The 14954-nt window shown below is 45.4% G+C and overlaps 1 protein-coding gene across 2 annotated transcripts in view; it reads left to right on the top strand.

Moving 5' to 3' along the window:
* The first annotated feature begins 672 nt into the window (after positions 1 to 672).
* PLEKHA2 (pleckstrin homology domain containing A2) overlaps positions 673 to 14954 on the top strand; it is a 70686-nt gene continuing 56404 nt past the window's right edge. Inside the window, exon 1 of one of the 2 annotated variants that reach the window (XM_063311598.1) lies at positions 673 to 765. The gene's annotated coding sequence lies outside the window, so the exon portion shown is untranslated. Of the gene's footprint in view, positions 766 to 5284; positions 5426 to 14954 lie in introns of those variants that run through there. The other variant, XM_063311596.1, reaches the window with a different exon arrangement.

Raw genomic sequence — 14954 nt, 5'->3', positions numbered from 1 at the left:
ACAGAGAGAGAAAGAGAATTTCAATATCTCACCCTTCTGAATCTATACCAGGGTTTTTCAAACTTGGCAACTTTAAAATGCGTGGACTTCAACTCCGAGAATTCCCCAACTAGAGTGCTGGGAGTTGAAGTCCAAACATCTTAAAGTTGCCAAGTTTGAAAAACACTGATCTATACTCTTTACTATCATCTTGAAGAACATAAAGTGACTATGTTTACAATAAAGTTTCATGTTTTTTTAAAAAAAGGTTGATCAGGGCCTAAGAAGTAAAGCTATGTCTTTAACGTTATATAGAATATTAAGTTAGTAAGTGATTATATCGTTTTCTGACTTCTGGAAATCCACCCACTTAGATCTTTGGAAATCAACCTACTGATAAAAATCACAACAATCCTTCCTTCCTTCCTTCCTTCTTCCTTCCTTCCGGAATTTCAGTCCCACTTAAAATCTTCTAGGCATGAATGACCTTGACTTCTGCCTGACCAATTTTGTTAGATCCAAGCTGAAGAGGGCTGATGGTTGCGTAGCAACTTAGCAAATGGGATCACATGCTCAAGCCACAAAAGAAACTTATGCAAAGATGAGCAGAAAGTGCAGTGTTCAGAAGTATGAATAGTCAAAATCCCCAAACCCACACTGCCTTCTTTTTTTGATAATTATTATTTTCAGCCGGGTTGTCATCTTTACAGGCAGACTTTAGAGGTGCAGAATTCTGGTACAACTGAGCAGTGGCAAACAGAGCTGCAAGCAAAGAGGCTGCATGTGGTAAGAAGTAACTCACTTTCCAAGCTCTATAAATAGTTCTGCAGCATAATGTGTGATCTCTTCCTATCTGATGTTGGCAAGGAAAATATGCTTTAAATGTAGATCTCAGGCAGTCACAAGGTTTGCAAAAGGCAGCCTGCTTTAGAGTTTAAAAGTATGGAACATGACAGATATTAGGGGAAAGCAGAAAGCGATTGCTGAAAAGGATGGATGGAAGGAAGGAAGGAAGGGAGGAAGGGAGGGAGGAAGGGAGGGAGGGAGGAAGTCAGATGGGAATCCTAGAGAACTAAACTTAACTGAGAATGCTGTTTATTCCCTGGGAGGGAGGGAGGGAGGGAGGGAGGGAGGGAGGGAGGCTCTTTAGCAGAATTAGGAAAAAAAAATGTTCCTGCAAGTTCTGACCTTGTGGTTTTGCAAACATAGCAGTTTTAGTTCATTTAATAAACTATGGTTAAACAAACAATTCACTGATGTGCGAATCCAGGCTGAAATTCCTGCCTCATGGATGGAATCCCTGTTCACTGCCATTAACTAATACTTAATCAGCCAAGAAACTGATCTGAGCTCCAGAAAGAAAACTGGGATATAAACTAATGCAAAACAGGTAAGAACCGATGGTTGGCAGGGGTATATCACAGCACCCCAAATAGTTCTTAAAACAAATTTGACACAGCTTATCTCACCCATATGGCTTGTATCTCACTATATGCAGGCATGCATTTCAAAGCTGGGGCAAAAAGTCATGAAAGATGCAACACAAATAATAAGTTTTCGGGGGTTGATGATATCAACCTCCACATTGCTTGAGCAATTTCTTCTACTGGTTGCATACAGGTTGCTGGGACAGACTGGCAAAGTCCAGGGGTAGAATAGTTGTCACTCAGGGCTCACACTCTGGATAACTGTTGTACTTCATAGAATGGCCTCGTTTTTGCAATCGGTCTCTGAAGGCAAACATTCTGAGCAATGTGCCATATTCCTCATGCATTTTTTGCCTTGGGAGCTGTCCTCCTCCAGCAGGATAGACTTTTCCTGGCTTGTTTTTTTGAGGTCCTCTTGGCATATCACTCCATTTGGGATGCACTGTCACGAAGAACAATCTTCTGCTGGAAAAAAGCACAGCTTCAGAGGCCCAATTTTGCCTAGGGATGACTTATCCAGCAACTCAATTCATGCATGGTGTTAAACCAGGTTTGCTGATAGCCACAATGGGTTGAGCTAGACACTTAATTCTATGCCATAGATTTTGGTAAATAAATAATGCCTGGGTGGTAAACTGTATTGACTAAATTAATACAAATAAAACTTAATGTGGCTTAGTGTGTTCCCAGCATTTGTACTGTACAAAAAAAAATATCCATAGGCATTCAGTTCAAGCCATGATGATGTTACATGCATGGTGATCTTATTGCACAAGTGACATAAATTACAAAATTTACAGTGAGGTCACATTAGATTGTGCACAGGCAATGTTCGCACCTGGAGACTCATGCAAAGGTTTTTAACCCTAGGAAAAATGGCTTGTATAGATAGCATCATTCAAACTTAAATAAAACCTTAGTTCTTCTGCCTTAGTATATTTCAAATGGCTCCTCCATTTCCCTGTCAACTTTTTAATTACCCAGAAAGTTTACTTGCTTAACTACCTGTCAAGTTGCTATTTAAAAGTGGGTGACCTACTGCCAAAGACCATTACTAATACCTAGGGTCAAGAGGCAATCTGCCCAGGATATTTCTGCCATTATGCAGATTTAAAAAGTAGTAAATAAGTAAGTAAATATATAAATGTTTCTTTTAACAACATAGGCATCCCATTTTCAGATATCTCCTCAATGCAAAAGTATCCATAGATTTTAGTTTGTTCATCAAATACTTCCTGGAAATTCTGTGTTACAAAATACTATGTGTTAGGAAATTCCAGGCTAATTTTCCAAGCATTTATGGGGATGGGAACTCTCAAAAAGAGAACTTAAGCCTAGCTCTCTCCAGGCTTGGTCATATACCCCAATCCCAGCACCACACAGGTTATTTTGCTCTTAAATCAAAGGCAAAGTTTGCACTACTCCTAAGCCGTAAACAATGGCTTCCAAGTCACAGGAGCTCAGTGAAAGCCAAACAAGCCTATTATGTCTCAGTTTGCTGTCTAAATTGGGGTATCGCATTAAGCCATGCCATGTTGGTCTTGGCACTGCACATTATGTCAACCCAGCAGTTATGATTTATTGCCATTTTTGTCACTTTGGGTAAAGAATGAACTCAGGCAATTGAAGTCAATCAAGAAAGGTCAACATTCCCTGTGATAGGCTATCCCAGCCAATAAAGATGAAACAATTTGGCCACTCCAAAAGCAAATATGAAATCATCTGAGCATCCCCATGGGCTGAGCTTAACAGAGATACACATTAATCTCTCCTACTTGGCGGTCATTCCATCTGGCTACTGAATTACTTTCACTTTAGCTAGCTGTACATTCAGCTGAACTTTCAAAACAGAAGCCGGAGCTTGATTTTCTTTCTTTTCCTTCTCCCTCCGGTCCCTTTCTCCTTGGTTGTTGTGCTTTTAGACTGTCAGCCTGAGGGTGACAGTCTAAGAGCTATCTTACTACTACTATTCATTCCTTTATTCAATGTTAGCCCCTTGCAAATGGTCAAGCTTGGCAGATTACAATCCAGAACGTGTAATAAAATGTTTCTGGTATAATCAATCAAAGGAAAAGGTCCAAACCTTAAGATCACACAGTCCTATCAAAAAAAAATCCAAGTTCTAACCAGAAAGACAAGAAATAAATAAGTAGACAGCCATGGTCAGATGTCAAACCCCCTCTTGAACAATTCAGTTTTTAACAATTTCCTGAAACCTAGTAAGGTAGGGGCCACTCAAATTTCACAGGAGAGAGTGTTTCATAACATCAGCCCTGCCACATACAAATGTCATTATTCGTAAGAGCCTTGGGGAGGATTTTTCACTTAAAAGGGCATGTTAAAATGTTTTAAATTAATAAATAATTGGTCAGTGCCTGCTCCAGCATGAAACCAGGCCAGACAATCACCTAACTTTCTGGGCTGATGAAGAAATGCAATATATCAAGACAGGTAACCGGGTGCCCTCCCATCAGAGATCTGAACATTTCCCATCAATCTGGGGCCACTAGACGTGCCTTGGCAACACTGAGTCAACCAAGCTCCTTATCCTTAATACAGGCTACTGGAGGAAAAGTTGGGATCGAACTGCAGAAAGTTAGTATTGCTCTGTGGGCAGAATTTTTTTAATGCTACGAATCTACAACGGTAATTAAAGCTCTGGAACAACTTAACCCTGGAGGGAAGGGTGGTCTCACTTCTCTTAAGTGGTTTGGAGGGCTGAGAAGTCCAAGCTCTTTATTAGGAGTTATGGTGAGAATGGAAGGTGGCTTCCCCTTCCCAAATAGTGGCATCGTGCAGATGGGTGGGTGAGATCCGGGGTGTCTGCAGGGTATGGTAAAAAGGGGAAGATGGCCACTGCAGTGGGGCAATTGAAGCTCCACCTGTTTATTATGTGCACCCCATTGTGGCCACCATCCTGACTTTTTGATCACACTCTGCAGATACCCCTAGGTAAGATTGCACTTTTGTTTCTTTGAGGGCTTAATATATGTTTCTGGAGATTAATAAACTGCTCTGAGCAGACCCAGCCCAGAAATCTTTGGAATTAATGATTACGCGCAGTTGGGTTCACATGATATTCTTCCCCATGGTTAACTGCACCACTGTCAGTCACTTGGCTGGATTCACACAACACATGAAACCTTTTGTTAAGTCAATGAGTTGGCACCCAACAGACCAAACTGAAGTGAGATTGGCTCCCAGTCTGCAGTTCAGGGTGTTGAATTAACACAGCCGCAGCCCTGCTAAGTTACTTGTCCAAAATCTCGGTCCAGACCTTGTGATTCTGGTTCACTCAGAAACTAAACATTCAGAATTCTTCCCGTGGGTCTCCCCAATTTGCAACAGAAATGGAGGAACTGGGATGCCACGTTTCCCCCATCGTGGGAACTAGCAGAGAACCGTAGTTTGGCCCTGCATGCTTGAGACTCAGAAGCACATCCTCTTGAGTCCAACATGACTTGTTTCAAACAAAACGAGGATCTGCAGCTTCGGCGCAGCCGGATTTTTAACCCCAGGGATTTTTAAGGGAGCCTCGTCCAACAAGCACGCAACGGCGGCGGATTTCGACTCGCGGCAGAGCTGCGTCTCCAAGTTTCCAAAGTTGGCAACTCTCCGAGGGGGCCGCGCTCCTGCTAGCGAGGGATCCCCGCGCGCTGCCGCCGAGGCGAGGATGCTCCGGGCTGCCCGCCTGCCCTCGAAGGCTCCGGAGTCGGGGCCCGACGGGGCACAGTTACAGCAGCCCGCCCGTCCAGACCCAGCCGCGGCACCCAGGCAGGCGATGGCAAAGGCTTCGCGGGCGCTCCCTGCTCACATCCGGGGCTGGGTTTGGCTAATGGGAAGCGTAACGAACCCGGAAAAAAGCCGCGGCGGCGGCGGCGAAGGCGGGCGCGATCCCCTGGTGCCCGCGGGAGCCGTGCGCGCCCGTCCACCCAGGCTGGACGGCGCCCCGACCTGCTCGGCCATGTCCGTGGCCCGCCGGCTGGAGCCTCAACGCCCGCCAGAACCGCCGCGGGACGGTGAGTCAGGACGCCGGCGCTCGGGCGGTGGGGCTGTGGGGGACGCCCGGCGGGCTGAGAGCCTCGCGCCGGGGGACCCGCCGGCCGGGCAGGGAAGGCTCGGCGCCCCCGCAGGACCGCGACGTTGGGGAGGGAGGGAGGCCCCGAGTGGATGCCCTTTTCGGGGCGGGATGGCTTTTGCGTGCTGCGCGCACCCGAACACACCCACCCACGTAGCGTCGGGAGCACCGCTGGAGGATGTGAAGGTGGCGCAATGGGTCGGCGGCCGCGAAGGGCCTGAGAGGAGGATGAGCGCCTTCCCTTCCGGGGCTTCGGAACGGTGGGTGCGCCCTAGCACGGGGCGAAAGGGTGCGGCTCCCGTCGGCGCTTTCAAGCAAGCGGCGAAAGCCGAACCGGTTCGCTTGACTTTGAAGCCAGCCTGGAGAAGCTCCCGCAGTTGGCGCCCGAGGAAGTGGGCGTCGGATTGGGGCAGAGTTGGAAAAGTTCCGTTTGAGCCTTTCCGTACAAGGGCGTATCTCTAGAGGGGTGCAGTAAATTGCCCCAAGTTCAGAGGGAGTTGGGGCCAAGCGAATACGCAGAGGGTAGTGAGCCGGCCGTCCTTCTCTTCCCTCCACTTTGCCAGCCGATCCGTGGTAGTTCGTGCTGGAGTCCTGGGAGTGGTTCGGTACATCCTTTTGCTGAACTCCGAAACAGGGCCTTGTGATCCTTTCAGGAACAGGGAACTTCCAGCCCACGGTGGTATCCCACCTTTGGGAGCTGAAATGCCTACGGTACTCTGCTTGCTTGGTGCCGGGCTCAGCTTTCCCTTTTCAAGGCGCATGGCAGGCGGAGCTGGCCAAAGCAAGTCAGCTCTGCTTCTCTGGGAGGTACCAGGTGCAAAAGTTGACTTAGCTGCAAAGGTATTGGATTGTGAGGCAAATGAGATTGCTGGCCTACTTTCCAAGGTGGTTGTTTTTCTTGCTGTGAAACTTAGTATCCTTTGAGTAGGCTCAATATATTCTATTGAGGTAAGAGAACACCTATACTAGGTGTATAAAAATGTTGCCTTCAGGTCACTAGTGCAAGTGGCTTAATTGTGCCACCGGAATGCAAGCTGATTTGCAGTCTGATAAAAAAGTGGCTCACAAAAGCAGCTCCATTCCCACGCAAACAGTTATATGGTAAAATGAAGAGAAATGCATGCTTGAGCCAAAAATAGGCCTTTTGGTCTGAAAAGTTTAAATGCAATACGATTAGCTAGGATGAATTAGTGGGTGGGGTGTAGTGGGTTTTGTATTGGGGGTTTTATTTTTGTAAGCCTCCCGGAGTCACTGAGTGAGTTGGGCAGACACATAAATCACTTTAATAAACAACGAAATGATTGAACCCTGCTTTGTTCAGTTAACCCAGCTGATGGGCTCCCTAGGTTGCATGACCAGTTGATCCATACTTGAGGCCTGTGGTCTGCTAAGCAAGGGCTGAACTCATGAGAAACAGCCCTCCTCTGCTTCGTAACAAGTATTTGGGTAGAGAAAAACAACACAATGAGGATTTGAACAATGGCTGCAGCTATAGTTGCTGAGTGGGCTGCCTTGAAATGTGTGCAGATGCAAGAGTGATTCCTTGGCCTCACTCAGTTCTTCTCTGATTCCCTGCAGTTTGTTTGCCGGACCAAGCAAAAGAAATAAGATGGTTTTTCCTAGCCCCATAGAGAAAGAGCAGTCTACAAGGGCTGGGCCCAAACCTGCAGTGGGGTCTATATAGGAATGGATTCTGTTCAGGGCAAGGATGTCCTCTCCCCATCTGGCTAGAAATCACAAAGTTCAAGCCCTGTTTTGGGGTTCAGATGGGGATCCCTTCTGTGCCTGCCATTTTTAATACTAGCGGAAAGAGAATCTCTTTTGGCCAATTCATCCCCTTTTTTTGGCAAGGCAGTTTTGCAGACGCTGGAGGGATGCTTCTGATATGGACTGGGATTGCCGTAGAAGCCCCTTGCACTGAGTTATATTGAGAGAAGGAAAAGAGAGGCCATTTGAGCAGATGAAAGGCTTCTTTGTGATGCAAAATTGCAAAGGAGCCACAAGTGTGTGCGTGTAGATATGGATGTGCCCGAATGTGAGTAGATGGGAAGTATGGATGGGTGTTGCATGTACATGTCCTGGCTAGCTCACTTTTGGCTCTGGTCACATCTGCTGTTAGCACATGCACAGCCTTCCCCCCCTCCTGTTCCTTTGGGAGTTAAAAAATGTTTTCTCACTGGAAATGAAATTAGATTCAGCTCTTTATTGGAGCTACAGGTATTCTGAAACTGCAAACTATGTTTTGTAATCCATGGGATGATGGGTGTTTCTGCTGGCTTTGTCCTTGTCCTCTATCTGACAGTTTGGCTGCATGCAGGCTGATAGCACCAAAATAGAACAGTTGTACCTTGAAACTTGCCAGCCTTTAGCTGTCTGGCATTTCTCTTCTTCCTCTTAGAACTGAAAGCAGGACGTGTAGTCCCGGATTATCTCCAGCAAGATTAGGCAGAAAGAGAAAGGGAGTGGCTGGCTGGTCCAAGGCTACCCATTAAGTTAATGTGAGCATTTGAATTTTGCTCACCTTGGGCCAGTTTCAGCTGTTAATCTGATTGTCTTGCGTGCTTTTTCTTTTTTTAAAGAATATTTCCCCCTTGCCCAGCAAACCATACAAGAAGAGAGCTTGCTTTGCAAAGCATAGCTGAGATCTGGTCTTTAGTACATGCAGCCAAGCGGGATAAAAGAGGAAGTAGGAACTTTGTTTAGGACCTAGAGGGGGGCAGCTTCGAAATGCTCATCCCTTACAGTTTGCAAACCCAAATCCTGAGCCCAATTCTAGCTTGTCATTTTCTTGAAGGGTTTGGGGGTTTTTTTTATCGGCAGACATGAAGTTCTTGAGAGAAGAATGTCACAGAATAGGAAACCCCCCTGTAGCCTGTCTGCTGCTGTAAGCAGAAACTCTTAATCCTTCGGGGTAGTCCAGACAAGAAGCACAGCTATGATTACTAGCTCTATCTTTATTGGAAGTTTCCATTAACAGAGTCTTGCAAGACTGAAAGTCTTTCTCCCCTCTTCTCCTTTTACTCTCTGGAAAACTAGGGAGGGTCCCTTCTGAAATGCTTCCCATGGCCTCCCTCCTTCCGTGGGCTGATAGCTTTTACATGCCAGTTGACCAGTATGCGGTTCTTCCTCCTGTCTCCCAAGGTCATTCCCACATACCATTACATCAACCAGGTTTATTTGTTGTTGGATTGACTGGTGGGGGGGGGAGTTTCCAATGGATCTTGAATGCCGAGGATTGTACTGGTGGGGATCAGTGCACGTGGAACTTAGTGAGGCTACTTTTGAATTGGGCATATCTTGGATCGTGATTTAATAATTTATATCCTGCTTTTTCTCCAGAAGCTCAGGGCAGCCTAGATCACAGTCCTTCCTCCAATTTTTCTCCAGGTAAGAGAAGAAAGAGAGAGGAACCAGCTCAAAGTCACCCAGGCAGCTTCCATGGCTAAGAGTGGATTAGAACCATTACTTAACCATTTTGCTGCACTGAAGGCCATATCAACTTTTAAAACAATTGTTTAAAAATGAGAGGCCTGTGTCTTTCCTCTTTGTCAAACATTATTAAGGGGTCTCATATTCTTTGTCCTTTCCTTTCCATCTGTTTTTTTTCCTCTTTTCAGGCAGGACTCCTTTATCCCTGCATGACAGGTAGAAATTTGGCAGGTGAACCTTATCTCAGTGGCATCCCCAGGTTAGGAAAAAGCTTCCTCTTTTAACTTTCTGCTGTTTAAGCTGCTGCTTATCTTGCACCTGTTGTATGCTTTTTTTAAAAAAAAAACTTGGTTCCCATATATAATCTATAAATACTTATCTGCAGCCTTGGGGAAGCTTCTTTTAATGTTGCTGAGCTTTGATAGGTAAACATGTCTGGGCATGAATAGCTGAGGAAGAGAGTTGGCTTCACCTCTTTACATGTTGCTCTGGATGATAATGCAGTCAAATGAAGGTTTCTTTTGCCTCCATCGTTCCTCTTTCATTCCCGTTACTTCTGTCCCAGTCAAAGGTTAGTTGCTTTCTGTGTGCATGTGCGGGCGTCTTCCTCCTTTACAATCGATAAGTCACCATGTGGTTGAACATTAGGAGAGGAAGCTGAGCAGACTAAAGGCACTTAGAAACTTGGCCGCGTTCCCTGGGGATGAAGGAGGATTAGCTGTGCTCATCCAAAAGTCCTTTTTGTAGCTGGAAGTTTCAGTGCTTCGCCAACAGAATGAAATGACCTTTTCCCATTTAATGTGTGTTCTCATGCATCTGCATGTTGGTGCAGGTATGTCTGGCTGGACTGCACTGCCCCACTTCCCTGAGATCAGACAAGCCTCATTAGGTCAGACCCCAGCCCTGTGTCTCTCAGCTTTCTGTCCCCCACAGTGGCCAAACAGACACCCCTTGGAGATCTTCAGATGGGTTCAGCAGGTGACCCCACAACAGTTCTCCTCTGTTGTCTTCTCCTTTTCTCTTAACTTTTCAAGGCCAGGGAATTCACCATGGAGTAGAGAAAGAAGGAAGTACAGAGTTCAGTGAAACAAAACAGCATCTCTCTCTCTCTCTCTCTCTCTCTCTCTCTGTGTAGTTATTCTGTGAAGAGACTGATTGGTTATGTGTCGTCACATCAGTGCCAACTCTTAGCAACCACATAGATTTCCTTCAGGATGATCAGTCCCCAACTGGTCCTTCAAGTTTTCCACCAGTGCACCCATAATTCAGTCCATACATCTTGATCTGATGGTCCTCTTTTTCTTTCCACCTTTCCCAGCATTATAGACTACTTGAGAGAGCTAGGTCTTCACACAGTATGTCCAAAATATGCTAATTTGGGGCCTGGTCATTTGTGCCTTGAGTGAGAACTCTGGGCTGATTTGTGCTGTGGCCATTGGTTTGTTTCCTTGGCTATCCACAGTATTCTCAGGAGTCTTCTCCAACACCAGTGCTCAAAAGCATCAATACTTCTTCTGTGCTGCTTCTTCAAATCCCAACTTTGACTTCTATAAACTGTTACTGGGAAAATCGTTGCTTGCATGATTTGTAGGTATAGACAAGGCATAGCGTTTGAAGATCTTTCCGAAGAGTTCATGGCTGCTCTATCAGGTGCTAGTCTGTGGTGTATTTCTTGACTGCTGGTTCCTTTGCTGTTGATAGTCAATCCTAAAAGGCAGAAGCTATCCACCACTTAAGTATCTTCATTGTCAAGCCGAAGATTGGTTGCTGTTCCTCTTATGATGAGTTTGATTTTCTTTATAGTTTATCTTAGTCCCATTTTTTTTTCACCATGCTCCTTGAGTTTCATTATTAGAGCTTGCAGATCGTTTGCATTTTCAGTTGTTGCTGTAAGGATACAGGCAACCTTTCAGGGTTGAAAGCACATTTGGAGTTAGGAGGGTGGGCAGGAGGCAAACTTACAAAATGGTAGCCATGGGAGACTTGCCCATTTGCAAGATGGCCGCCATGGTGGGCACAGCCGGTCAGAAAAACACTCGTTGAGCAGACTAAACCTCGTGATATGCTCTCTGATTCTGGTGGTACCTTTATTTATTTATTGGATTTAATATAGCCACCCACTCCAGTAGAAAGTGCAAAAGCTGGCTTGCAGCTAAACCTCAAAAAAACCAAGATTATGGCAACCAGCTTGACTGATAACTGGCAAATAGAGGGAGAAAATGTAGAAGCAGTGAAAGACTTTGTATTTCTAGGTGCGAAGATTACTGCAGATGCTGACTGCAGTCAAGAAATCAGAAGACGCTTAATCCTTGGGAGAAGAGCAATGACAAATCTCGATAAAATAGGAGCAGAGACATCACACTGACAACAAAAGTCCGCATAGTTAAAGCAATGGTGTTCCCCGTAGTAACATATGACTGCGAGAGCTGGACCATAAGGAAGGCTGAGAGAAGGAAGATTGATGCTTTTGAACTGTGGTGTTGGAGGACAATTCTGAGAGTGCCTTGGACTGCAAGAAGATCAAACCAGTCCATCCTCCAGGAAATAAAGCCAGACTGCTCACTTGAGGGAATGATATTAAAGGCAAAACTGAAATACTTTGGCCACATAATGAGAAGACAGGACACGCTGGAGAAGATGCTGATGCTAGGGAGAGTGGAGGGCAAAAGGAAGAGGGGCCGACCAAGGGCAAGGTGGATGGATGATATTCTAGAGGTGATGGACTCGTCCCTGGGGGAGCTGGGGGTGTTGACCGACAGGAAGCTGTGGCGTGGGCTGGTCCATGAAGTCACGAAGAGTCGGAAGCGACTAAATGAATAAACAACAATTTTTCTCCTTGCAGCCTATAATACCCAAAGCAGCCACAAGGGGCAGTATGTCCTACATGCTGAATAAATTGCCAAGTTTTCCACCTTGAGAATACTGTAGGACATACCACCCCCAGATGGAAGGACTGCATATTAAGGGAAATACAGCAATGAATCTAAAGTATAGGACACATTGTGCCCTATGGTCAAGCTGGGTATTAATGTCTCAAAGAGGAATAGAGGTAGTCCTCGCTTAATGACCACAATTGGGACCAGGCTCTCCATTGCTAAGCAATGTGGTCATTAAGTGAGACATCATATGACCACAACAGACTTACAACCTCACTTGTGCTGTGGTCGTTAAGTGAGTCATGGTCATTAAGCAAGCCATCACATGACTGCAACTTGCGATGTTACTGGCTTCTCCATTAACTCTGTTTGTTGGAACCGGCTGTGAAGCGCACAAATGGTGACATGTGACCCAGTGGACTCTGGGCTTGTGGAGGCCAGAGATGCTGCTTCAAATAAAGAGAGAGTTTTGCTTTGCAGAATATTTTTTGTTAAAAGTATATTTTCAAAGATCGTGAGCACACTGGTTCCTGCCAGGATCTTGATCTGCAGAAAAATGGTTTCATGTGGCATGTGTTCCAGTTCAGATTGCTTTGTTCTAAGATTCTTGAATCCAACCCTCTCTTTTTTGCCTTTTGCCCCTCCCCAGTAAACAGTGGGCAGTCTGTGCCCATGAAGCATGCTCCATCCTCATTGGGTAGTCTTCAAGTTTCTCCCTCCGTCCAGCATTTAATCTATTTTCCTTAAAGGTTTTTAGTACTTCTGCAAGCCTTCGCATCTCCATTGCTGATTGCTATCTGCCTCTTGGGTGTGGGATGCCATTGTTAGCTGGGTCAGGAGTAAGTGAGAACTGAATGCAGATAGATTGCATGGACTGTAGTCATTTAGTTATCACAAATAGCTATGCAAATGATGATGAATCTATCTGCCTGGGAAAGGAAGTGCAGTCTGTGCGCGTGTGTGTGTGTGTGTGTGTGTGTGTGTTTATGTCTATATATAGATGGGAAGAAGCAAATTCTATGTCAACGTCCATTTGCACCAAAATCATTTAAAAACTTTAAGGAGAAGCCTCCCGGACTCTCTGCCCAGCAAGTTAAGTGTGGTTTCCAAAGTCCTTGACATTTTTCACCATATCCTCTGTTGCTGGTGGTGATGGTTTTACTGGGGGTTTGCAGGCACAAGCACTTCTCATTGGTACAACTCTTGGAAGGTGACTAGTGGGCTGTTTGCATAATATGTGGCAAGTGAAGTTGGGTGGCAAGAACGTTTGGGTGCATGCACACTCATGACTGTGGTGTTAGGGCACATGGGTGCAGCAGAATTTCATAAAAGGAAGTGGAATTTGCAAAGGCAGTCTTAACATGATGTTGTAAATCAACCAACCCCCCTGCCCCTTTCTCCCCGGATGGATGACCTAACAGTGTTGCTTATGGTGCCTCAACACCTCTGGTTCTCTCTTAAAAGGAACCCAGGACCGCTTTTAGTTTTTTTTTTCTTATTGTAAAGCAAATAGGGTTTCTCGCTATTATAAAGCAAATAGGGTTTCTCCCTATTCTCCCTATTTTCTTATTGTAAAGCAAGTAGGGTTTCTTCATTTATCCTTGTTCAACGTGACTGGCCCAGTAGCCATTAAAACTGAGGTTAAGCAAATAAGCAGTGCTTTAAAAATGTTACGGAACTCTAACAATATTAGAATTGATGCAGGGTTAAATAAAGCTTTATGCATAGTGTGTGCTGCATGTAATTTTTTAAGGGTTAAGACAAAATCTCATGGAAATGGACTCTTAAGAGAGGTCAGTCATGCAGAATTGCCAACTTTTTAGGAAAGAAACAGTCTGGCTGTCATCCGTGCCCTTAAGAAGAGCTTGGTCATTCAGCATCTACAGGCAGAGCCCCTCTGCAGTGAGGTAGAGACAATGGTTAGGCGACAGGAACCTCGGAAGTAGGGGGCTCCATAGCCGGTGGCCGGTTGAGAGCAGGAGGACACATTGGACTAAGCCATGATATCTTTAATTGTGGCTTGCATACTGTGTGGAACATCAAAACATGGTTTACCACCCAGTGGCTACATTTATACCACAAGCTAAGGTAAAACCAGAGAAACCATGTTATGGTGCAGAAGGGCCTGGAAAACCAGCCAATTAGGCCAGATTCCATTGGCTGGCCTTGTGATAAAGAATGCAGTAATTTGCAGAAAGTATTTTGAACCCTTGAAAGTGCACTGTATGGGCTGATAATTATCCCTCAGGCTTTGTGGGAGGAAGGAATATGAGAGAGGGCTTGTTTTCTGATATCGCACAGTTGGTTGGCCTTGGATGTTAGGCTAGTCTCCCCAAATCCAGTGTCCTTCAGAAATGTTGAGATTGCAATTCCCCTTGACGAAGTTGTCTGAAATCTCTGGGAATTGCAGTTCCAACAGGTCTGAAAATGTCCCTTTGGGAGAAGTTGCTCTAAGGCAAGGGTCGGTGCTCTTCCTTGATGGATTTTAGCACAAGCATCGGCTACAAATGTATAAGGTTTGGCCATGAATGAAACACCAGATGTGGCTTGTGGTAGCTCCTCCAGATTTGACTCGCCTCTTCAGCCACAAAAAGGAAATGTAATCTGTTACAGAAGCATGAGTCATTGAGGGAAGGACTCCTCAAGCCCATCATCCTCGTGAGATCATTCTGATGCCCAAGATGCACTGCCTAGTGGAAGGTGAGGATTTATATGATTGCAAAACCTTTAAGGCTTCAGAAGAGGGATACGGTCATTGTGACCTTTTAGTGTGAGTACCTGAAAGGGAGACAAGTGACATCATGCACACCATAATGCCATCAAGCAAATGCCACGAGTGATGTAGTTTGTGTTATTTCTGCGACAAAATCATGGGGCACACAACGTCAGTGGGGGTTTGTCCCAGTTACTGTGTCCCTTGGAAACTTTTGCAAATTGTGGTCTTGCAACATCTGCAGAGCACTGGGTTCTTCTGATTCTTTTGCCCATGCTTTAAAAAAATGCATTCATAAAAAATAAATCTGCTTTTTATGGGCTGTGTATACTTAACATGGTCAGTGAAGCCCTGACTGGTGCATTTGCGCACCATACTCAGCTTGGTCCGTGTTGATCTGTGTCTTTACATTTTATGTTCATGAATGTATAAAACAAAAATGACACGACAGA

This window comes from Candoia aspera, chromosome 9, assembly GCF_035149785.1.
Source record: "Candoia aspera isolate rCanAsp1 chromosome 9, rCanAsp1.hap2, whole genome shotgun sequence".
Taxonomy (NCBI): domain Eukaryota; kingdom Metazoa; phylum Chordata; class Lepidosauria; order Squamata; family Boidae; genus Candoia; species Candoia aspera.
Note: the sequence above shows the minus strand (reverse complement) of the source record. Positions and strands in the feature narration are given on the sequence as shown.